The 26,649-nt window shown below is 39.9% G+C and overlaps 1 protein-coding gene across 1 annotated transcript in view; it reads left to right on the top strand.

The window, feature by feature from the left end:
• Positions 1–4,560: 4,560 nt before the first annotated feature.
• Positions 4,561–26,649, top strand: part of KATNBL1 (katanin regulatory subunit B1 like 1) — a 43,801-nt gene continuing 21,712 nt past the window's right edge. Inside the window, exon 1 of the mRNA XM_049613276.1 lies at positions 4,561–4,691. The gene's annotated coding sequence lies outside the window, so the exon portion shown is untranslated. The remainder of the gene's footprint in view (positions 4,692–26,649) is intronic.

Consider the following 26,649-nt stretch of genomic DNA (forward strand, 5'->3'; position numbering starts at 1 on the left):
CTCTTTCACGTCTCCTTTCCATGGACACTATCCTGCTTCTGATTATTGCTGTCCTGCCCATTTTGTTGCCTTCCTGCCTGCCACCCTGCCCTTGAACTCCCCTCTACAAGGTCTGTTTGTTATGAGGCACCAGCAGTGTTGAGCCCCCTAAACAACGTCATGGTTGGGTGTGTGTTGCATATGGCATAGCTTTCAGATGCCATGTACCGATTACCAGGCCATCAGCACCACAACAGGTCTGTCTTCCCACCACTGGTCCCGCTGCTAGAGCTGGTGTAATTCCAGGACTCTGCTTTCCAAGGCAACACTCAACCATACTGTGTTCTCTTGGAAAGATCACTGAACAGGTAAAGTTCGGAGTTGGGGGATATTCTGCAAAGAGATACACAATCAGTGCACTAGGCACTACTGAAGTGTTTTACATAGATTACCCTACTTCCCAGCATCCCCCAGGGAAGAATATTATTATCTCCACTGTGCAGTTAAGGTAAAAATAGAGCAGAAAGGGTCCAAAAGCAGTGATCCAGGCTTCTGATAGAGATGAGCTTTGCTCCAAGGCTAGTGTTCTTTCCACTCTAGGATGCTGCTGTCTACCATCTTCCAGTTGGTAACAGTGTACCCTAATTGCTGGAAATCTACTTGGGGAAGAGGGAAATAGTCTCTTGGGATTCAGAGTTGAAAATCTATAAATAACAAATGTTACCTGCTGTCCAGCTCTTGAGTTGTAACAGAGAGCTGCATGAGAGACTGTCTTTTTGGTTTTGTTTTTTAAATTTTTTTAATGTTTATTTTTGAGAGAGAGAGACAGAGCGCGAGTAGGGGAGGGCAGAGAGAGAGAGGGAGATACAGAATCTGAAGCTGGCTCCAGGCCCCGAGCTGTCAGCACAGAGCTAAACGCAGGGCTCAAACTCATGAACTGCGAGATCATGACCTGAAGCCAGATGCTCAACCGACTGAGCCACCAAGGTGCCCCCAGAAACTGTCTTAACAGGAGGATCTCCTACTACCCTACAGTCCCCACCACTTCCACCGTCCAGCAGCCCTCAAACCCCCCTCTCCCCTACCCCACCCCCTTGCCACACACACACACAAACTTTGCTGCTTCTGAACCACGGAGGGCATTGGTACAGCGGTGGTGATTGAAATAATCATAAACCTTGTAAACTGGGAGCGAAATCTCTTTTCCACTGCTACTGCCTTATCTGAAATGTTCCCTAATGCCATTCCTTCCTTCCACAGTCTACACAGGAAGGTGGGGAAGGGAGGAGCAGAAAAAAAAAGGGATTGACTTCCCACTTGGACTGCCAAAGTCAAGTGCCTGGAATTTTCCAAAGGCTGTGAAGGCTGAGCAGTGGATGCAGTTATTTATGGAATGGATGAGCTATTGCTGTCTTGTATTTAGGTCTCTTTAGGCATTGCCCTTCGTCAGTCTGCACTGATGAGAATGACACACACCACAGTAAAAGCTGTGGCTCCCTGAACCGCTGGCGTGAACTACAGCACTTTCATACCTAAGGTTCTTGCCAGCAGTCCCCCCTCCCTCCCACCAGCCATCTTGTATCCTGGTGAGGGCTTAATCCTCCTGAAGTACTGATTTAACCATCGAGCTTCCTGGCTCCATGTCTATGCATTCTTTTTAACTGACATTTTTATTATGCGCATTTATATTAATTGGCATGGATTGACTTATATGACATTTATTATAAAAAACAGTTTACAGAGTTGTAGGTAGGATATAATCTCACCTCTGTTCCTAGATATAGTTACATTTGCATAGGAAAAAAAAACCCATATATTCAAGATGGAAATAGTGCTTATTCATGAGTAATAGACTTCTAAGGGTTTCTAGTGATTTTTTTCTTTCCCCAAAACCTTTGCTTCATCGCTCCAGATTTTCACAACCTGTCAAGGGACCACATACGTTTTTAGGCTTTGCTCTTGCTACCCTGCTTGTCAAAAATCCTCTTCAGCTTGTCAGGCCTGGTTCAAATCTTCCTCCATGACACCCCCACCCCCACCCCCACCCCCACCCCAGCTGTCCAGTTAGAAGTGTACATAAGACTTTGCATGAGTGTTCTTTTCTCACACGGGTGCTTATGTTCAGGGTGTATGCTATGCACTGTCCCTGAATGACATCCATACCCTTAAGCAGATGGGGTGGGGGCAGAAATGCTAACTCAGCTGCCTGTTCATTCAGATAGAAGGAATATAAGGTATTCAGAAGGAAGGAATAAGAGAATGACCAGAGGAGTACTTCCCTCAGACACTGCTCACTGGGAGGGCTAGCCATGAACCACCTTTCTATGCACAAGGACTCGTGCAGGGATAATAAAAACATGTATGGGATGACCTTTATTTATTTATTTATGTAAGTAATCTTTACACCCAACATGGGGCTTGAACTCACAACCCTGAGATCAAAAGCCACATGCTCTACTAGTGACTGAGCCAACCAAGAGTCCCTCTTTTTTTTTAAATCCATAAAAAGAGAAAAGCTTGATTGAGCGCCAAGTGAAAAAAATTCAATTTTGGTTGACTCAAAAGTGTCAATGAAGAAGATGAACCTGCAGTCTCATCGCTAAAATGTATATATTTCGAAAGTTGCAACATGAAGGCAAATCTCTTTATTTTCACTTTAAATTATGTCGACACCAGGCAGCGACATGAGATCTATAGGCCAGGGCTGCTCTTCACTGGTATAACTTTAGAACCTGAGTCTGGGGATGGACTGCCTGAGACACTGTGCCCTAAGAAGACCTAGAAATGAGAATATCGGGATTCGCCTCTGGCCTTCAGACAACCCGAGGCCTTGTTTTGGCTGACATCTCTCTGTGTTAACGCAGCACATTCCTTGAGTCCTAGGACTCCGTTATTTGTCTTCTCTCAACATCCCGCCTCCCTTGAGATAAAGTCCCATGTCTTACACTCTTCATCCTCTTCCGATGAGGGCCCCACCGATGCCTTTTGTGGGTTATCAGGAAATTCCTGTTTATGATGGTAGTGATGAAGAAACAGCTTGAAAGAAAGTGACTTCATCCATGTGCGTTGAATTTTTTTTTTCTTTAAAATAGCACACCTACTTAGTGGAGGTCATACGCAAGGAATGTTCTATGTTGCAACACCCCTAGAGCCCAGGGGTCCTGCTCCCTCCCCTCACTCACCACACTGGCCTCTCTCAACAGTCCCACCTGTTACAGGTGTGGCCACACACATAGGCATGTGCCTGCTTGTGCTTGGCTCTTAAAGGCATTGCCAATGCAAAATATATCTTAAAATATTTCTACCACCAACCTAAAGTAGTGACCCACTCACCATTACTTAATTTTTTGTATTAAGTAGGTAAGGACCCAGTTACCAGGGAGGAAAAATATATTGCTTTTATCATCTAATGACATCTTAGTTCTGATTAGTTTATCTGTGAGGCCTCTCATTGCTCTGAGCTCCCACAGCATTTAGGATATACCTTTTGTCATTGCACTCACCACAGTTTATTCGAATGATCTCTTTCCCTGTTTATCCAACCCCCTAGGAGCTCCTCTGGACTATCTGTAGCAGCTGATGCAATGTCAACCTTGTACATGGTAGGCCCTCAAAAATATTGCTGAACCAAACGTAAGCAACCCATGCCTTAGGCAAGCCCTGGAGAGTTCTGGAAAAAAGAGCCCCACCCCACCCCACCCCCAAGAGTGGAGGAATGTAGTCTTGCAGTGAGAAAATGTTTTTTCAAATACACCACTTGATTGGCTTCTGCAAGGGCTCCCATCACAATTTGATTAACCTTGACCAGTGGCTTACCTTTGAAGATGGGTACACTCTGTGTCTACTAAGATGAATAGAATTTCCTCAGTAATTAAAAGCAGGTGAGGGACAGACCCAACCCTAACCTCATATTCTAGTGTTTCCAGTCCCAGAGAGACTGAATTTGCTTTCTGGGATAGGGTTTGCATCAGACATATTTCTTGTGTTCTTAAGAGTCTAACACAGAGTCTGACACATATTAGGAATTGAAACATAATAGCTAATAATTATAGAGTGCTTACCATATGGCAGACACATTCCTCTAAGCATTTTATATGTATGAACTCATTTAATCCTCACAACTATGAGACAGATACTATTATAATCCCCATTTTACAGATGGGCAAACCAAAGCACACGAGAATTTTTATGACTTGTGCAAGGTCACATAGTTCCAGAGTCCATGCTTTTTAAATACTTTGCCTTAGTACCTTTAAATGCGAGTGAAGGAATAAATCTCTCCCTGCACCATACTTTTATAGCAGATATTTTCCTCTCCTGGGACACCACTTAAGGCAGTCTCCCCCACCAGACTGTCACTAGCTCAGGGTCATTCTTTGACTTTTGTCCACCCTCAGTTCCTAGAGCTTGACTGCTTGCCGCGCCACAGCAGGACTACCGGGCGTGCGCGTGGCCACCAGGGGGCACTATGGGCACACGTCCTCTTCCCTCCTCCCTCCAGTCCTGCGCGACCTGAGGGGGGGCCGAGCCAGCGTTGGGCGGAGCCTGGGAGAGGCGTCAAGGGGGAGCTATCCCGGCGGGCCGCGCGCGCGGCCGCGTTTGAATGGCTCAGAGTGGGGCTCGGCCCGGGAGCCGAGGGACGGTCTAGGCTGCCGGGCGCAGCTCGTCAGCGCCGGGGCAGGGCTGAGGTGCCACGGTACCATGAGGCGCCGGTAAGTGATGGCCGGGACTGTGCGAGCCCGGCGCCCGCAGCTGCCGTGCCGAGGCCGCGCGTCTCCTCCGGTCCGGCCGCGCCCTGGGCCCACCTGCAGGCCCCGCGGCGGCCTCCGCTCGGCGGAGCCCGGCGGCGGGGCTGCGGGGTCGGAGGGTGGGGAAGGGCGGGGCGGCGAGACCTCCGTTTCCCGCGAGTAGCCCCTGCCCGGCCGCTGCGGGAAGGGTCCGGACCGCGGGCGCGGGAGGCCGGCTGGGGGTCGCCGCGGGGCCGGGCCGGGAGAGGCGTGGACGCGACCAGCTGTCACTTATTTATCTGCGGGTGGAGCCGACATCTGCACGCCGGGGAGGGGGAAGGACGGAACGCGTCTGCGGCGATCTGTTTGAGGGCTGGTTTTCCCGAGCCGCCTAGGCCGGGCCTTGGTATTTCCTTATATTCTGACGGGTCCTTGGTTCCCTGACAGATAAGCTTTTGTTTAGCAGGACAGAAACTTGACATAACTGCATACGAGTTGCTGATTGCAAATTTAAAAACCTCATTGTACTTGCTGAAAAGTTGTTCTGTAACAGTACCTAGGCTTTTACCACGCTCTTAAATTGGCGTAAATATGGAGATAACAAAGAGTTCAGTTGTTTTTTTGTGGCTTGTAAAGTTCCTTGAAAACAGAGGTGTCTATGTCAGTTTCTTTACAGATTAAAAGGAAAAAAAAAACAGTAACAAAAATTAGGTGTGTAATTACCAGTTTAGTTAGCACTAGCAAAAAATCTGAGAAACTAGACCACCTAATAGCTTCAACTTGTGTAAATAGTTGATTCTGGGTTTTTTTGTTTGTTTTTGTTTGAACCTGCTTCAGACTTGAATCAGAATTTTATACGTTGAGGCTTTTACTGGGCTAATAACTAGCACTGTAGTGTTAGCGATGATAAATATTTATTTTGGGCCTTCTGGGTGTTAAGCACTGTTTGAGAGCTTTGCTTTGTGATGGGTACTATTATTATCCCCATTTTGACAAAGAAGAAACTGAGACACAGAAAAGTTGAGCAACTTGTACTAGGTTACACAGCTAATACATTTGGGACCCAAGCAGGCTGGCTTTGTGCTTTTACCTATGCTGCCTCCTTTATATGTGGCTTTTTTTAGTTTACAAAGCTCTTTCATTTACTTCTCTTAACTGGGGATATAAAATATGTGAAGTGTGTTTGTGTATATATGCATTCACACACTATTAAATTGAGCTCTCTGCTTTTGTTGACCATACGTAAGTTTTGCGTACTGAGCAAAAATTCTGTTGGATATTTTAAGATAAATGGAGTTCATAAAGTTCATGTTTGTGTCGTAGTTTATAATGTTAGTTCCTTTGTATCATGTCCTGAAAGTGTAGAGAACAACAGTTTGAAACCTACATACTCTTTAAAATATACCTTTATATATTTTTATTCTGAGAATTTAATTGAGTGGTTACTCTGTTCTTGGAATGATTATACTTTCAGCTCCATGACAAGAAATAAAGGTTCAAAAAAAAAAATCATTTCATAAGAAATCAGCAGTTTGTGGTGATTTACAGCAGAGCAGTTAAATTTCATTCATCAGTTATCAAGCTTTTGATTGTCTCTTTGCCCAGCAGTGTTAGGTACAGTTGGTTATACAAAAGAAATGTGCCAGGGCAACAAACCTTAGTTGGGATGTGAGATTAACAACAACAATATAAAATACTCTTCTTTAGTACAGAGGGTGTATGGTGAACTGAACTGGGCTGATCGGTAATGCTTCTGCAGAGAACCAACACATAAAGGATGGATCTAGGGCATTGAATAGAAGTGTGAATGGGGAATTTTACTGAGGAAACAGTGTGTTCAAGGACTTGGAAGTGAAAAGGATAAAAAAAATACTGATTCAAAGGGGCACATGCACCCCAATGTTTATAGCAACATTATCGACAATGGCCAAATTATGGAAAGAGTCCAAATGTCCATTGACTGATGAATGGATAAAGAGGATGTCCATTGACTGATAAATCGATATATATCTATATCATATATCTATCTATATATCTGTATCTCATCTATCTATTTATATAATGGAATATTACTCAGCCATAAAAAAGAATGATGGCAAATTTGCAACCATGTGGATAGAGCTAGAGTGTATAATGCTAAGAGAAATAAGTCCAAGAAAGACCAATACCATGTGATTTCACTCATGTGGAATTTAAGAAAGCAGATGAACATGAGGGAAGGGAAGGAAAAATAAAATAAGATGAAAATCAGAGAGGGAGGCAAACCATAAGAGACTTTTAACCATAGAGAACAAAGTGAGAGTTGGTGAGGGAATGGGATAATGGGTGATGATGAGTATAAAGGAGGGCACTTGTGATGAGCACTGGGTGTTGTATGTAAGTGGTGAATCACTAAATTCTGCTCCTGAAACCAGTGTTAAACTATATGTTAACTAACTTGAATTTAAATAAAATCTTGGGAGGAAAAAAAAAAAGACTTGGAAGTGAGAATAAAAATGATTTTTCTAGAGAACAGCGAACCTGATCTATTTGGAAAGTTCCTATTGAGAAAAATGAGATTATGTGGGCAGGACTGAGGAGTGTTGTATAAGACACATATGGCAGAGAAGTTTAAGTTTAACATATATGTATATACACAGAGAGATGATTTTGGAAGTTTTGAAACTTATATCAGTGGCTCTCAACTGGGGACAATTTTGCCTGCTTTGGGACATTTGGCAGTGTCATGGCTGGAATGGGGAGAGATGCTAACTAGTATCTAGTTGACAGAGGCCATGAGTTCTGCTGCTAAGCATCTTACGATAGGACAGCCCCTCCATTAGAAATAATTACTCCAAATGTCAAAATGTCAGTGGTGCTGAGGTTGAGACCCTGTTGTGAGTTGGTTGTTTATATGGCCAGCTTCTGCTTCCATGTGCTGTAAAATAAGTATGAATGATGAATTTTAGGAGCATGAGTACAAACAATATTAAAGCTGGGGGAAGCTGGCTCAGAGACCTCAAGAAGGAGGCTCTTGTTGGAGTCCTCGAAGAAGGGGGAGATTGTAAGGAAATAGGATGAGGGCAATGAGAATGACAAGCAGTGATAAAATGAGACAATTATTTAAATAACAATTTTTCCTAAGTTTGAAAATAATGTGTGTTCACTGAAAATAATGCATGTTCATTATAGGAAATTTTGGACATGTAGCGAGTGAAAAATTAAAAGCATTTATAACCCTCCCACTCCCTACCCCAGGCAGAAACAACAACTGTTAAACATTTTCATGTGGTGATTTTTCTCAAATCTTTTTTTCAAATCTTTTAAAAACTAGGACTACACATTTTTCTCCCTGTGGGTTTTTATTGTTTGGTGTGTTTATTTTTTTGACTCAGCATGTCATGAGTATTTCCCATTCCTTGAAAAATGCTCTTTTTAATGGTCACAATCTTTTTTGGTGTGTGTGTTCTTTTGAAATTGGGAATTTTGCTTATATTCCAAAGAGACACTTTGAAGGAAGAAATAGAATATGATGACTGATTAACTATAGAAATCAATAGGGGTAAAAGTCAATGGTATCTCCAAGGTTTTAAACCTAGGAAGCTAAAAGAATGGCAGGGCTACTGAAATAAATCGGTTTCTCATAATAATTTGGGGGGGGGGCAGGGGATTCTCATAATAATATCCATCTTAGGTATGTAAACTGCCATCACAGAGACCCATAAAGAGATTTTAATAAGGACCTTTGCTGCCTATCAGCTTACATTCTTCCTAAAACTCTTAACAATAATAGTCTTTCTTTGTGGTTTTTTTTTTGTTATCTTTGTTTTTGTTTTTGTTTTTTTTTACCTTTTGTTTTTTTGTGCTAAGCTTATTTTTCAGTTCCTAGCAAGTTTTCCTTTTTCCTCTTCTTGAAAAGTTTTTTAATAATTTACTTTCTATTAGAATACTAAATAAGGCTCAGGTTTGTTGGTCATGAGTCTTTGAGAGATTAAAGGACTACTTGGGTTTTTTGAATGTATAGATTGGTACAGTTTATAAGCAAGAGGTGAGTATAACTCTTTTCTGGAGGAGGAGGAATTATCTTTAAAAATGCTTGCCAAGGGGCACCTGGGTGGCTCAGTCAGTTGAGGTCCGACTTCTGGCTCCCGCTCAGGTCATGATCTCACGGCTCATGAATTCGAGCCCCACATCAGGCTCTGTGCCGACAGCTGCAATCCTGGAGCCTGCTTTGGATTATATGTCTCCCTCTCTCTGCCCCTCCCCTGCTCTAGCTCTTGCTCTCTCTCTCACAAAAAAAAAAAAAAAAAAATATATATATATATATATTTGTGTGTGTGGGTGTGTGTGTGTGTATTTATATATTTATATATAAATATACATAGTTATATATTTTTTTATGCTTGCCCAGGGGCACCTGGGTGGCTCAGTCAGTTAGGCGTCCGACTTCAGCTCAGGTCAAGAGCCTGCTTCAGATTCTGTCTCCATCTCTCTGCCCCTCCCCTGCTCGCTCTCTCTCTCTCTCTCTCTCTCTCAAATATAAAAGATAAAACATAAATAAATAAATAAATAAATAAATAAATAAATTTTAAAAAATGCTTGCCTAGAGGTGCCCAGGTGGCTTGGTTAAGTGTCCAACTCTTGATTTTGGCTTAAGTCATGATCTCTCAGTCTTGAGATCACGCCCTGCATTGGGCTCTGTGCTGAGAAGTGTGGAACCTGCTTGGGATACTCTCTGTCCCTCTCTCTCTCAAAATAAAATAAAAAATTTTTAAAAAATGCTTGCCCAGTGCCTGATAACATCAACCCACTCAATATTACATTACTGTTTTATGAGTCATTATACTTGTTGATCTATATCAGTTTAGTGCTTTCTGGAAAATGTATTTTAGGGAAATAATTTTTTTTAAAAAGCTTAAAACTAATACAAATGGTGCCTTTACTGGCAACATACACTTTTCAAATTGGATAAGATATAGTTTGACTTTGCTGGATTCAAATGCTGTGTTTACTACTCTGTGCTTATGTCCGAGTATCTTCTCTAATATCCATTAGTTTTGTATTCCCATCTTTGTTCTTGGGACATAATGAAGGTAGAGATGGGAGAAAGAGTCTTCTGAAAGTACCCTTAGTTTGCTTCCCTTTGACCACCTCACTCTCTTTCAATTTTTAAGAATAATTTTTTAATGTTTATTTTTACTTTTTTTTTAATGTTTATTTATTTTTGAGAGAGAAAGACAGAATGAGAGTGGGAGAGGGGCAGAGAGAGAGCGAGACACAGAATCTGAAGCAGGCTCCAGGCTCTGAGCTGTCAGCACAGAGCCCAGTGCAGGCTCAAACTCATGAACCATGAGATCATGACCTGAGCTGAAGTCAGATGCTTAACTGAGCTACCCAGGCGCCCCTGTTTATGCTTACTCTTGAGAGAGAGAGAGACAGAGACTGTGTGAATGAGCGAGGGTCAGAGAGAAAGGGAGATACAGAATCCGAAGCAGGCTCCAGGCTCTGAGCTGTCAGCACAGAGGCCGACGCGGGGCTCGAACTCACTCACGAACTGCAAGATCATGACCTGAGCCGAAATCAGACACTTAACCAACTGAGGCACCCAAGCACCCCTCTCTCTTTCAATTTTACACACTGCCTCAAATTCTTTTTGCCTTGAACAGTCATCCAGGAATGCCCATGCTAGCATCTCTTCTCACTAATCTTAAAACAGGCAGCTTGGTGTTATATGGGAAAGGCATTAACACTGCAAGTCACAGTTCTAAGCTTCTCTCTCCTGCTGGTGACTCAGTGTTCTTGGGCAGATCCTGTAATCTCATTTGTAAATTGAAATTATCTCCAAGGTCCTTTCCAGCTCTAAGAGGCTGTGAATCTGTGAAGTATTTACTTTTCAAGGGTAATTGCCTCTGCTGAGACTATTCTAAAGACATTCTAAGATGTCTTTCACATCTTAGTGTGCATTAATTAGATGATACCTCCCAAAAGCATTTGTAAAAGCTACTCCCATGTAATAGGATTGGAGAAGAAATTTTAGAACGGAATTTAAGTGCCACTAGCATATAAGCTTCAGGAGGGCAGGGATCATTGTTCACTGATGTTTCCTTAGTGCCAAGAATGGTAATTAGCCTGTAACATGTACTTAGTATTTGCTGAAGGAAGGAAGGAATGGACTGGTGTTGAGGAGGACTGCACAGATATTCTGAGTATCTTGAAAGAACTTGGAATACAAACCAACAGGATTACAACCTAGTCTTTCCTAGAATGTAAAAATAACCTACAAGTGGTGGTAAAGCATCCACTGTTCACTTGGTTACCTTTCAGAACTACTAAGTAATTACTGCCCTGATTGCCCTTCATACTCAATAAATGCAGTTTTGTCCATTACCAGATCTTACTTTAGTGCCAGCTTGACTTTTGAGTGTGCCTTTTACTCTTATTTGCAAAAACCTATGCCTTGCTTATTCCTTACACCACTTAATATCACCAGTAACAGTATGTTTAATGTTGTAGCCAAAATAAATCAATAGATTGATTAAAATTTGTCCTCTCATCCATAGAGGATTCATGGCACAGCTGTTGGAAATTAGTACTCTTGGCATTCCTGTTCCAGTCATCTTAATTCTTACTCATATAGAATAATCTTCAAGAGGGGTGGGTTAAGCGTCCAACTTTGGCTCAGGTCATAATCTCACAGTTCGTAGGTCTGAGCCCTGCGTTGGGCTCTGTGCTGACCATGCAGAGCCTGGAGTCTGCTTCAGATTCTGTCTCCCTCTCTCTCTGCCCCTCCCTGGCTCATGCCTGTCTCTGTCTCTTTCTCTCTTTGTCTCTCTCTCTCTCAAAATTGAATAAACAATTTTTAAAAATTTTAATAATCTTGAAGAAAAGTTAAAAGAATTTTAAGTTTAAGTAATCGCTACACCATCGTGGGGCTCAAACTCATGACCCCAAGATCAAGAGCTGCATGCTGTACTGACTGAGCCAGCCAGGTTCCCCAAGAATAGTTTTTAATTATGTGATTCGTACACAAAGCTTCTCAGTAAGTCTGTTTTGTCTACAAAATTAAGTCCAGGTTCCTAACCCAGTATCGAGGGACTTCTGCATTTTATCCAATCTACTTTCTAGTCTGTTTCCTCCACAGTGACCTGGACTGAGTAACTATTTAGTTATTTGAATAGTTGGGGTAGATAATAATGAAACAACAAGCCGGGTTATTCTCACCTAGCAAGTATGTTTCCAGGTAAGAAAAGGCTGGTAGGTATGCCTGTACAGGGTGACATTCATTACTTGGGGGAATATTTACTGAAAAATAGTATCAGGAACAAGAATTCTTTTTTTTTTTTTTAATTTTTTTTACATTTATTCATTTTTTGAGAGACAGACAGAGCACAAGTGGGGAGGGGCAGAGAGAGAGGGAGACAGAATCTGAAGCAGGCTTCAGGCTCTGAGCTGTCAGCACAAAGCCCGACGTGGGGCTCGAACTCACAAACCGGGAGATCATGACCTGAGCCGAAGTTGGACGCTCAACCAACTGAGCCACCCAGGTGCCCCGGAACAAGAATTCTTAAACTCCACATAAATATTTTTTTCTCTTCTTGTTGGCAGACCTATTTGGAAACTAAGTAATAATTAGAAGGAAATTATTTATGTATATTTAGTGGCATCACTTGACTACTTAGTGTGACTGACTACATTATTCTGTGCCCACAGCATTGTTTAGATGGTTTATCAGTCTGGATGGGCTGTTTTACAGTAGCAACCCCCAAATCTCAGTGGCTTCAAATAACAAAGGTTTACTTCTCCTTGATTCATCTTACATGTGAGTTATCTGGGGGCTCTGCTCTATGTTGTCCTTGTTAAGGAATATGGACAGATGGAACTTTACTCTCTGTCCTGTTGCTGCTTGCCATAATAGAGGGATGGTAATAGAAGTGAATCACACAAAGTGGCTCCTTATTTCACTGGCAAGAGCAAGTCATATGACCATTACCTAACTTCAAGATGATGGGCAAGTGTAAACCAATCATGTATCTGAAAGGAGAATTGGAATGTCATGGTACGGTTTTAATGTTTACCACAGTTAGGCACTCTCCCCTTGACATTTTTAAATATTTTGTGACTCCTCCCAGCCTACCATTATCTTTCATGGTCTTTTTTTAGATAGGTTCCTTCATTCAGCAGCTGTTCATTAAGCACCAATTCACTATATGCCAGGCACTATTCTAGATAGTGAACATGATTCCTGCTTTCATGGAGCTCACAGTTTAGTGGGAGGATGTGGACAATAAGCAAATAAGCTTGCTTCAAATAGTGATGAGTGCTATGGAGAGGGACAGATACAAGGTACTGGCATAGAGAATAGACCCCAAGTTGGTGTTATTTTTGATTGGGTGGTCAGGAAATCCTTTTGGGTGAGTAACATTTGATTTGAGAGGCAGTAGCCCTGAGAGTATATGGGAGGCATATTTTAAGCAGAAGGAATGGTTTGGCCACAAGATGGAAATGACCTTGGCATGTTTAAGGACAAAAGGCCAATGTGGCTGGAGCATTTAGGAGCAAACAGATATAGTCCAAGGGAGAGATGATGGTGGTTTTGTCTAGGATAATGCTTCCAAAAATGAAGAGAAATGAAATAGTTTGGGAATATGTTATAAAGCAGAATCAGTGGATTCGAAGTAGGGAATTTATGAAAGAGAAAATAAGAATGAGTCTTTGGGGCTTTCAGCAACTGGGAGGATGATGATGGTTCATTTTATTTGATTAGGAACAGTTGAATGTGATGGGCATTACGGAGGGCACTTGTTGTATGTTGTTGTATATGTAAGAGAGGAATCACTAAATTCTCCTGAAACCACTATTACACTATATATTAACTAATTAGAATTTAAATAAAAATTTGAAAAAAGAAAATAAAAGGAACAGTTGAGAGGATCAGATTTGAGAGGGTGGATATTAAGGGCTCTATTTTCAATATGTTAAGTTCAAGAATAGTTGACTATAGAATTGACATCCATATGGAGCTGCTCACAGGCAGTTGGAGGTTTGAGTTCAGAGTTGAGAATCATTGAGAGGAGCGATTTTTTTTTTTTTTTTTAATGAGGTTAATACATTAAATTTGGTTACAGTTCAGTTTTGGACCTGAGTTTCATTATACCTCATTAAGGCAGTGTGGGATTTTTATGCTGGAGAAGGGTGCTCTCTAAGAGATGGGGGCATTTTCAGATTTCAGTATATATTCTAATTTCAGCCCAGGAGACATAGTGATAACAAACCACTGTAATGGACAGGGAGGGATGTGTGGTAATCCTTGCACATGTTGGAGTGTAAGAAAGATTAAGAACCATTGTTATAAAAGGGCTCTAGCATCATCTTTTGTTAATTTCTTTGTTTAATTCTTAAAGGGCAGTCTACCCTTATTTGTAAAGTCTTAGGGAGTACTTACCCTGTTTACTTCAAAATTAGGCACAAGTGTTACAGATTTGTAACCTTAGTCCAAATCATGAAGATAGAACATTAAAGTTAGCTTATGTTAGCTGGTCTTTTTTGGAGTTGTATATCTTATTGCAATATCTTTTCATACATAGTCTATCTTGAAAGCATCAGAAATACATTTAGTAGCTAAACAAGGGGTCAGAAAGGATCCTTAAGGTGACATTGTTTTATATATGTTTATAAAAATTTCTGAGTTTAAAAAGACAATTAGAAAGGATTATTTTTCTTCCCTATGAATATTTCCAGAAAAAGCTGGAATATTCTAAGAGGGAGAAGAGAGCTATTCACCAAAACATGCTAAGATAATCATCTACTTGGCTTTGGAAACCCTAAGTCTTCCTAAAGATTCATGTGTTTGTGTAGCCATTGAAGAAGAGATGTATATTATATTATCAATACATTTTATTGTTTTTTAAAAATATTTTCTTTTCATGTTTTTATTTAAATTACAGTTAACATACAATGTAATATTAGTTTCAGGTATAGAATTTAGTGATTCTTCACTTACATACAACACCCAGTGCTCATCACAAGTGCCCTCCTTAATGCCCATCACCCATTTAACCCATCCCCTCACCCACCTGCCCTCCAGCAACCCTCAGTTTGTTCTCTGTAGTTAAGAGTCTATGGGGAGGGGAGGTGGATAAAGATTTTATTTTTAAGTAATGTCTACCCTCAACGTGGGCCTCAAACTCAACCCTGAGATCAAGAGTCACATTCTCTATCGACTGAGCCAGCCAGGAGTCCCATTAACAATACATTTTAACTTAGTTAAAAAATAATACTTGCCTTTGGGGCACCTGGGTGGCTCAGTTAGTTAAGCAGCAGACTCTTGGTTTCTTCTCAGGTCATGATCTCATTGTTTATGAGTTCGAGCCCCACATCGGGTTCAGCTCTGACAACATGGAACCTGGTTGGGATCCTTTCTCTCCCTGCCTGTCCCTTCCCCTTTCCCTCCCTCCCTCCCTCCCTCCCTCCCTCTCTCTCAAAAATAAATAAACTTAAAAAATAAAAAAAAAAAAAAAAACTTCCATTTGATACAAAATCCAAAAGCCTGAAAGGAAAAAGTCTCCTTCTCACTTCATCCCCCAGCTACACCTATCCTCTCTCTAGAAGTGACTTTTGTCCCCATTTTCTTGTGTATCCTTTCAAAGGAAGTTCAAGGAATATACAGGCAATCACTCATGTACACATTTAGTCTTTTTGTTTTTTAATTTTTTAATGTTTATTTATTTTTGACAGAGAGACAGACACAGTGTGAGCAGGGGAGGGGCTGAGAGAGAGGGAGACACAGAATCTGAAGCAGGCTCCAGGCTCTGAGTTGTCAGCACAGGACCAGACGCGGGGATCGAACTCACGAACAGTGAGATCGTGACCTGAGCCGAAGTTGGAAGCTTAACCAACTGAGCTACTCAGGCACCCCGACACATTTAGTCTTTATGTAAGTGGTAGCATACTTTTCTGCACCTACCTCCCCCCACATGCCCACTTTCCAGTTATAAGGCATTGAAAAAAATAAGTCTGTGGGTCCAGAACTATTGGTAAAGATGATGATAAATAGCCACCAAGTAATCAGAATTTAGCTAACTTCCTTTTCTCATTATTAATACCAATCCCTTAATGTAGACTACTCAGTGGACTTAATTATTAAAAATAAGGATGAGGTGGTGGGAATGGTAATTCCCACTTAGCATCAATTTTTAAATTTTCGTTTCAGGGTAACTCAGTCATAAGAGAACTGGAATTCAGTTTGGTCTAATTGACTGAAATGATATATTATCATCTTGTATCCATTGAATCTGCAGAAATCTGTATTTTCATGCTTGATCTGCCTTCCTGAATTTGATATTATTTCTCAAACCAACCTTCCATGCATGGCAGACTGAGTTAATAGAAGATGGTGTGATAAATCATCAATGCAGCAAGTAAAAAGCCCTTAGGATTTATTATGGGTCCTAGGGGTTTTGTGTTGTTCTGAACATGGAATCAGAACAAGGGTACTTAGTTTCATGATTTGAGTATTTAATATCAGGCTCTGATAACTTGGTAAATCCATTTCCTCAATAGGAATAAACCTAGCAAGTGCATTAGACATCCAGGTAATTTGATGGGGCACCATTTCCCTGGGTGGTGCATAAATAAGTACTGCCTATGTTTATTTCTGTGCTGCTTTTTCTTCTTCTCCATTGTTCTTCACCTCCTACCCACCAATCCATGCCCTATGTAATTGAGACATTCTTTCAAAATGTTAACCCTCAATCAGATTAGAATCTAGAAGGGATTAAAAGGCTCCAAACAAAACTAATCAACAGAATGTATCATTTTTCTACCAGTGTACTAGTGAACATGCCATTCACTTTGTCACTTTTTGAGTACAAGTGTCTGCAGTCTTTATAAGCCACTCCACCCCCCTTGTCCAAATGTGCCTTTAAGAAATCATGGAATTTTTTTTTTGGAATCTGGCTTGATATTAAAGTACATGTGTTTACTTCTTATGATAAGTTGTGACTGCTCTACACTAGGTCACATAATCTGTTCAGCCCAACATTTGTTTTGGACACCCCTGTAATAGTTATGAAAATAAATTTTACACATTAAAATTTAGTGAAACTCTTCATTGAGAATCATTGGGTGAGTCCTGTTGGACTAGAAGCTGTTGTTACTCTATAAAATGATTCTTTTTTCTTTAAAAAAAAATTTTTTTTTTTAATGTTATTTATTTTTGAGAGAGATACAGAGTGCGAGTGGGGAGGGGCAGAGAGGCAGGTTGTACACAGAATCCTTAGCAGGCTGCAGGCTCTGAGCTGTCAGCACAGAGCCCAATGCAGGGCTCAAACTCATGAACCTTGAGATCATGACCTGAGCTGAAGTCGGATGCTTAACCGACTGAGCCACCCAGGCGCCCCTAAAATGATTCTTTAAGGGGCAGCTGGGTGGCACAGTCACTTAAGCCTCAGACTCTTGATCTCAGCTCAGGTCATGATCCCACAGTTCATGAGTTCAAGCCCTGCATTGGGCTCTGCGCTGATGGCACAGAGCCTGCTTGGGATTCTGTCCCTCCTTCTTTCTGACCCTTTCCAGCTGTGTGCTCGCTCTCTCGCTCTCTCAAAATAAAAAAATACTTAGTGCACACACGGAGAAGAGGCAGAGTGAGAGAGAGAGGACTCGAACCCGTGAACTGTGAGATAATTACCTGAGCTGAAGTCAGATCCTTAACTGCTGATCCACCCAGGCTCCCCTAAGCCACTTTTTTCTATTTAATAATTTAGCTCAGCAGTTTTTCCCCTTAAACTATTTGGTAAGTCATTGGACATAATTGCCATGCTTAATATATTTTATTATAATGGCTTTTCTGTGTTTCTCCCACTATGAATATTGTGAAGGTGAGAATTTTATAAGAGGAAAAGTTGGGAAGTTTAAGGGTATGAGCAGAAATGAGGCAGGAAACTAGTTGCCATAATGTAGCTATATATAACACCAAAATTCATCAACTTTGAAGTGATTCAGGTCACTGAGTTTTATAATTTTACAATTCTTTTGTGTTCCTTTACATAACAAAGACATGTGTTTTAAGGCTTAAGAAACTAATTTATCACTTCTTATTAAGGTATTGTCTTATGTTAAAAAATAAACTTAATTCTTTTATTTAAAATATACAGATCTTTAGGGGCACCTGTGTGGCTCAGTCAGTTAACCGTCCGACTTTGGCCCAGGTCATAATCTCACAGTTCATGAGTTCAAGCCCCGCATCAGGCTCTGTGCTGACAGCTTGGAGCCTGGAGCCTGCTTCGGATTCTGTGTCTCCCTCTCTCTCTGCCCCTCCCCAGCTCATGCTCACACTCTGTCTCTGTCAAAAATAAATAAACTTAAAAAATAAATAAATAAACAAAATAAAATAAAATATACAGTTTTTTACTGTAGAAAATTGATACAGAAAAATAAGCTGAAGAAAATGATTCAACCTTAATACCGTAAAAAAATAAACAGGAAAAAAGGATTCAACTGTAATACCACTCTTAATAAAGAATTTTTGTCCTTTTGGTCTCATGTTTATTTTTTTCCTATGCTACATGTACGCATACACAGAAACCTATAACACAAGTAGGAACTGGTATTAAAGTTTGCTGACACCATAAAGCATGTTTCTTATACGAAAGACAACTTGCTTCATCGGTGATGTCTATGTATATATAACTTAATGATAGCTAACATTTATAGAGCGATTAACCATGTGCCAGACATCGTGGCAAGTGGATTATTTTATTTAATCCTCACAGCACCACTCCGAAAATAGGAGGCTAAGTAATTTGCCTAAGATCGTGTAACTAATAAGTGGTTCAGGCAGGACTCAAACCCAGGAAGTCTGACTCTAGGACTTGTGTTTCCCTGTTATGACATACTGCCTCGTCCTTTCAGTTTAATCACCTAAGAAAAGTACAAGTGCATACTACTGCTTTCACATGCAAACTAAAACATGATCTTCTGTAACATCTGCCAAATTTGTAAAGGCAGAAATTGATAATACAGAATCTTCTGTCATCAGGGGTGCCGATTGTCCATCTGCCCATTTGCCAGGCTTACACGGTTGCCCAGCTTAGTAAATATGCTGAAATTTAAAACAGGAGTTTAAAAACATTGTTTCTGTGAAAACTAATTGGAATGGTTTAGATAGACTACATGAAGGCAAGTGACTCAAAAACTTCATATCAACTTGGGTGTAGGTTAGAAAGCTAAAGATAAATGAAGTAAAACCATCACAATTTAGAATTTTGTACTGATAATGCTTTGTGAGTGTCATTAGTTCTTGGGCCACTTGAAAGAAACCCAAAGTAGGAATCATTGATGCGTATGCATCATTTTAAGGTACATGTGTACATCTCTCTTTTGAATCTCATTTTAAATGATTTTTTGAGTAACCACTATCCCAGTCACATTATATGAAATATTTTTATCATATATTTCAAGAGCTCTATAATCGTATTTTTTGACCCACTTATTTGCTTATCTAGAGGAAGTAATCTATTTTGTACAAATATATTTATATCCACCAAAGTATTTTCTGTAAAAGCAAAAATAAAATTCATGTGATAAAATAATATACATTTAAATAATTTTCAAAAGACTTTCTAATATGTAGGAAAATATAATGTTGATGACACAATGCAGTATATAAAACTAAGCTGCTTGGCAGGAAAAGCACCAGAATAATATTGGTGGTTGAATTACTGGTGATTTTTTAAACTTGACTTATTTTAAAAGTAATACTTGTGTGAAATGCAAAATTTTGTATAAAGAGAGCATAAAGTAAAAAATTTCTTTACTGTTCTCCACCTTTGTGGTTCACCTTTGTAGAAGCATTCAGTGTTTCTTGGGATATTTTAATGTGAGAGAGATAACTTTTATTCATGTTTATTTCTCCCTTTTATGCAACACACTTCTTCTGTTCCCAAATCCAGGGATATGGAGTTAGAGAGGGACAGGACCCAGACTTCCTGCCCACATCTGTTTTTGTTTCTATCTTTTCCCCCCTCCCCTTACTTTCACATTACTCTTGTTGAGACAAAGTTCACTGCATCTACAGTCATTGAGGGGAACACTACCTCTAGCCCAAAGAGCAAGGACATGCCATTTAAACTATATTATTGCAGAACATTGCTATATATATTTATATATAGCCCACAAATAAGCTTTACTCATTGAAGTACTCTAGTATCTTATCTATTTCTTTTAATTTATGGAAATATTTAACCATATAGAGAAACAGAGAGGATGGTATAATGAACATCCCAATTACCCAGCTTCAGCCATTATCAGCGTTTCTTGTTTCAGTGATTTTCCTGTACTCTGTGCAAATCCTAAATATCTCTTTTCATCTGTATGATGTATGTATGTAGATGTATCTCTAAAAGACTCTTAAGAAAACAACAAAGAAAGATAAAATACCATTCAACTAGAAGTAATTAACAATGATTAATACTTCCTTACTCTCATATTATTGCTGATAGAAATGCAAAATGGTACAATTTTTTAAAAGTTTGACAGCTTTCTTGAAAAGTTAAACATATACTTACCATCATCCCACTCCTAAGTATTTATCCAAGAGAAATGAAAGTATCTGTTCATGCTAAGACTCGTACAGGACTATTCTTAGCAGCTTTATTAGTAATAGCCCAAATTGGAAGCAACCCAAATGTTCATCAACAGATGAATGGATAAAGAAATTTTGATATATTCACAGAATAGAATACTGTTCTGCAGTAAAAAGGAATGGACTATTGATACATGTAACAGCATAGACGATTACCAAAATAATTATGTTGAGTGAAAGAAATCATACCTCCCTCAAAAAAGGAGAATATACTATATGATTCTATTTATGTAAAATACTAGAAATTGCAAACTAATGTATAGTGACGGAAAACAGATCAAGTGGTTAGGGAGGAATTATAAAGAGGCCCAGGAAATTTCTTAAGATTATGGATGGGTTCCCTATATTGATTGTGGTAACGGTTTAATGGGTATATATGTATGTATGTGTACAGAAGTACACTTTAAATATGTACAGTATATTATTTGTTATACTTTAGAGTTGTAAACAATTCCTTAATATCACATATTCAGTCAATACTCAAATTTCCCTAATTACACATTTTACCAGTTTTTTTAAACTAGAATCTTAAGCAATGTCCATACGTTGTATTTAGTTGATGCAGTGTCTTTTAATATATAGTTTTCTCTTCTTTATTTTTCTTTCTTGTGAAGTATTTGTTGAGGAAACTGAATTTTGTGTCCCAAAGAATTTGTGTTTTCTGGATTTTTAAAACTATATCCCCCACGATAGTGCTTAATAGGCCCTCTTTGTCTTCTGTATTTCCTTTAAACTGATAGTTTGTAACAGACAGTTGAAACTTGATTATGTTCAGGCTAGATTTTTTGGCAAGAATACTTAATAATAGTGTTGTGAAGTGTATTTCCTGTTGTATCACACCAGGAGGCATGTAATACCTGATTTTCTCCTTGTTTGTGATGCTAAAGTTGATAAGTGGTTTGGATGTTGTCAGTCTGATCTGTTCTTTATACAGTTCCCCATCACCATCTGTATGTTTTTGCTTTGTATTTGTGCTCAAATTGAACAACGATTTCTGGAGAAGAACTGAAAATATAGTAAACAGGAAAGCTCTAGATTCTGATTTTTGAGTACCTAAGAGTTTTTGCTGTGGTTGCTTAGCGAGCTTTCCCTCATTTCATTTGTACAATTTCCTTTGTGTCTTCAGGGATCAGATCAGGTATGACATAAGATATATTTCTGGATACTTTACTCTCAGATTAGAGTCACTGCTGCTGCTCTTTTAGCAACCTGTGTATATATTTCTCTTTTATAGCACTTATTTTATATTTGTTGACTTTTTCTTTTCTTCCCCACTAGGCCATGATCTTCTTGAGAAGTAAGATGTGTACTTCTTACTCATCTCTTGACACATATAGGCGCTCAATAAATGCATGTTGAATTGAATACATGTGCTTTCTTTAATCATTTAAAAAATGAACTTTAAAATACTAGTACTTTGTGATGATATTGTTCTGGAGGATATACGCATATATACACACACACATACACGTCTGTGTATATATTTAAATTAAGAGTTGTTCAATTACCTTTTAGATTGTGTAACTAAGAGGCGCCTGGGTGGCTCAGTTGGTTAAGTATCCAACTTCAGCTCAGGTCATGATCTTGTGGTTTGTGAGTCCAAGCCCTGCTTTGGGCTCTGTGCTGACAGCTCAGAGCCTGGACCCTGCTGCAGATTCTGTGTCCCCCACGCTCTCTGCCGTTCCCCCACCTGCGTTCTGTGTCTCTTTCTTTCAAAAAATGAATAAACATTAAAAATTTTTTTTTTTTAGATGTGTATCTAAAGGTGTGAAATGCAGCCCCTGATCAGGAGAATCTCATTTTTCAGTCTAGTTGGCAAGAGGAGACACACCTGGATCAGTTAGTTTTCACTCATGTCTTACATTTAAACCCTCAATTATTTATTAATTGTTAAAGTCCTAAACTATGTGATGTTAATTTACTAAGTGCCATAAAAAAGTGGTGAAGGAAGAGATCAATGAAGATAGGAATCAAGAAATAATACGGAGAGGAAACTTTGAATTCAGTCATTTATGGTCAGAGGCCATGATGGAATGGAAAGGGACATTTCTGTTTCCATAAAAGAAGAAACATTTCACTTCCATAAAAATGAAACATCAGGGGAGGCAGGAAGTATTTTTAAATTTTTTTTTTTTAAACGTTTATTTATTTTTGAGACAGAGAGAGACAGAGCATGAACGGGGGAGGGGCAGAGAGAGAGGGAGACACAGAATTGGAAGCAGGCTCCAGGCTCTGAGCCATCAGCCCAGAGCCCGACGCGGGGCTCGAACTCACGGACGGTGAGATCATGACCTGAGCTGAAGTCGGCCGCTTAACCGACTGAGCCACCCAGGCGCCCCTTTTTAATTTTTTTTTTTAATCTTTTTTTTTAACGTTTATTTATTTTTGAGGAGGCAGGAAGTATTAATAGCAAAACAAATGAGACTTAATGTTATAAAGTATTTTCTGTGTTTAAGGATGCTTACAATGAGTTTAGAAGTGCATACCCTTTTCTCATTTCCTTTTGTGAAAGCTTTTTTTTTTCATTTTTTTTTTTAATGTTTCTTTATTTTTGAGAGAGAGAGAGACAGAATGTGAGTAGGGAGAGACAGAGAGGGAGACACAGAATCTGAAGCAAGCTCCAGGCTCTGAGTTGTCAACACAGAGCCTGACATGGGACTCCAGCTCACAAACTGTGAGATCATGACCTGAGCTGAAGTCGGATGCTTAGCCTACTGAGCCATCCAGGTGCCCCTCCTTTTGTGAAAGCTTTAATGTGGTTAGTTTCTTACATTTTCATCATTTTCTCATACACTTAACAGCCCTTGATCCTTCTGTAAAGTTCCAATGTTAGTCCTCTGCTTTCTGTCTTCAAAGTTGGCCTACTGCTTTGAAATCACTTTAGTCAGTTAAAATATTCTTTTCTTAAGTTTTGACAGTTAGGTAATTAACTTATTTACCCCCCATTCTCTTTATCCTAGTTCTTCCTTTATTTAAAAACAAAACCGGAGTGCCTGGGTGGCTCAGTCGGTTAATCGTGTGACTTCGGCTCAGGTCATGATCTCTTGGTTCGTGAGTTTGAGCCTCACGTCAGGCTCCATGCTGACAGCTCAGAGCCTGGAGAATGCTTCGGATTCTGTCTCCCTCTCTCTACCCCTCCCCCGCTCACGCTCTGTCTCTCTCTGTTTCTCAAAAATATATAAATGTTAAAAAAAAAAAAAGCCACCAAACTGTTTTATTGTCTGCAGGTTTTCTTTTACTTTTGGAGTGGGGAGGATAAATATGCAAACATCCTTGTTTTTAAAGATGAGGAAAATGAGACTTAGTTATTTCTAAGGTCACATAGCTAGTTAAATAGGAAAGCTAGAGATTTGAACATGGGACTATTTGACCTAATCTTTTAGCTACACTAAACTTTAAGGTTGGTTGAGTCTTTAATTTTTCACCCAGTTAGTGAGTTTTGATAACTACTGCATGGTGAGCAAAAAAGCTTCCAGAGAGCTAGGAGAGACCAGAGAAGCCTGGAAGTCTTTGCAGATTAAGCTTTTAGCTCCCACTGGCCTCCAAATGAGAGCACTCACCCTTCATCATTGCACACAGAGGACACTGAAGGCATCTCCCATACTCAGGGCCAGACAACCCACATAGATGAGTAGAACATGGAGACAGCCAGAAAAGTGAGCCTTAGTAATCACCAATCAGAACAGTACATATTTCAGATACTTGGAGCAGAGCAATGTTTCTAGAATGTTCACCACTGAAATATGGACCAATTTCCTGGAGAAAAAAAAAAACGGATGGGGGCTCCTGGGTGGCTCAGTCCATTAAGCGGTTAAGCGTCTGACTCTGGTTCAGCTTGGGTCATGATCTCAGGGCTGTGGGTTCGAGCCCCACATCGGGATCTGCCCTGGCAGCCTGCTTGTGACTGTCTCTCTCTCTTCCTCTCTCTCTGCCCCTCCCCTGTTTGCACACGTGTGCTCTCTAAATAAATAAATAGATAGATAAATAAATAAGCTTAAAAAAAAAAGAATGGATATGGGCTTAGTGAAACCACATTTCTCACTTTTGTCAAGTGAGTGTCAAGTGTCCAAGGAGCCTAATGAAAAGCTATGCATGACTTGCGCTCTGCACCCCAATTTTTTATTTTCTTATTTTTTTTAATGTTTATTTTTGAGAGAGAGTGGGTGTGGTGGGGAGAGACAGAGAGAGAGAGGGAGACAGAGGATCTGAAATGGGCTCTGCACTGACAGCAGCAAGCCCAATGCAGGACTTGAACTCAGGAACCTGAGCTGAACTCAGACACTCACCCGACTGAGACACCCAGGCGCCCCCACCCCAATTTTTTTAAAGTCAGGTTATTGAGGTGTCATTGACATGAGTTTTGACGTTTGCAGAGTTAAATGTGTTTAGTCACTACCACAGTCAAGGAATAGAACACGTAGGGTGCCTGAGTGGCTCAGTCAGTTAAGAATCCAACTCTTGATTTCGGCTCAGGTCAGGATCTCACAGTTCATGAGTTCAGTCCCTCCATTGGGCACTGTGCTGCCAGTGTGAAACCTGCTTGTGATTCTCTCTCTCCATCTCCACCTCCCCCCCACCCCCCCCCCCCCCCCCCCCCCCGTCTCAAAATAAACAAACTTAAAAAAAAAAAAAAAAGAAATAGAACATGTCCCTCCCTACAGAAAGTTCCCTCTTGTCCTTTTGTGGTCAACTTCTCCCTTCTTCGAGACTCTGGCAACAGTTGCTATTTTTCTTTCCCTATCATTTTGCCTTTTCAAGAATATCATAAAATGAAGTTGTATGGTGTATGCTGTTTGGAGTCTCACGTCTCTCATTTAGCATAATGGGATTGAGACATATTCATGTTGTCATGTGTATTAGTAACCTGTTTCTTTTTATTGCTGAGTAGTTGATAATTTTTATGGAACTACAGAAAATTCAGTCTAGGAATGTAAACCTTTTAACTAAGGCGGGTGACCATATATCCCAATTTGCTTGACAAACTTGGTTTATGCCTATTGACCCAGCATAATTTTTTCTAAATTTATTTTCAAGTTAGTTAACATATAGTATAGTCTTGGCTTCAGGAATAGAATCCAGTGATTCATCTGTTATATGACACCCACTGCTCATCCTGAAAAGTGCCCTCTTTAATGCCCATCACCCATTTAAACCTTCCCCCCAACCACCTCACCTCCAGCAACCCTCAGTTTGTTCTCTGTACGTAAAGTCTCTTATGGTTTGCCTTCCTCTCTCTTTTTATCACATTTTTCCTTCCCTTCCCTTATGTTCATCTGTTGTGTTTTTCAGATTCCACACATGAGTGAAATCATATGATATCTGCCTTTTTCTGACTGACTTATTTCACTTAGCATAATGCACTCTGGTTCTATCCACATTGTTTCAAATGTCAAGATTTCATTCTTTTTCATCACCGAGTAGTATTCCATTGTATGTATATACCACATCTCTTTGTCCATTCATCAGTCGATGGACATTTGGGCTCTTTTCATAATGTGGCTATTGTTGATAGTGCTACTATAAACATTGGGGTACATATGCCCCGTCAAATCAGCATTTTTGTATCCTTTGGATATATTCTTTGTAGTGCAATTGCTGGGTCATCCAGCATTCTTCACAGAGCTAGAACAAACAATCCTGAAATTTGTATGGAACGAGAAAAGACCTCACATAGCCAAAGTAATGTTGAAAAAGAAAACCAAAGCTGGAGGCATCACAATTGCGGACTTTAAACTGTATTACAAAGCTGTAATCATCAAGACAGTATGGTATTGGCACAAAAATAGACCCATAGATCAGTGGAATAGAGAACCCAGAAGTGGACCCACCTGCCAACTAATCTTTGATGAAGCAGGAAAGAGTATCCAGTGGAAAAAAGGCAGTCTCTTTAGCAAATGGTGCTGGAAAACTGGACGGTGACATGCAGAAAAATGAAACTGGACCACTTTTTATACCATACACAAAAATAAATTCAAAATGGATGAAAGACCCAGCATAATTTTTAATAGTATTTCCTTTCATTCTCAAATATGTCCTGGTTTGGTTGATAAATTATATGGTTGATATGATTCGATCATAGTTTACTTGCTCTGCAGTGTTGTCAGATTTGCCTTCCAAAATACCAGAATTGTATATATTTATATTTATTAGAACTATTGTGATAATAGCAGTAATTACTTACATGTAATCTCATTTTGATCTCAACAGCATCCCCATTTTGCATTTGAAAAAACAGATTCAGAATAGAATAAATGACCTGCCAAAAATCATGAGCTAGAAAGTGATAAAACCTGCATTGTCTTATCTACATATTCACCATTAATC

The sequence above is a fragment of the Panthera uncia genome (genome assembly GCF_023721935.1).
Source record: "Panthera uncia isolate 11264 chromosome B3 unlocalized genomic scaffold, Puncia_PCG_1.0 HiC_scaffold_1, whole genome shotgun sequence".
In the NCBI taxonomy this organism is placed as follows: domain Eukaryota; kingdom Metazoa; phylum Chordata; class Mammalia; order Carnivora; family Felidae; genus Panthera; species Panthera uncia.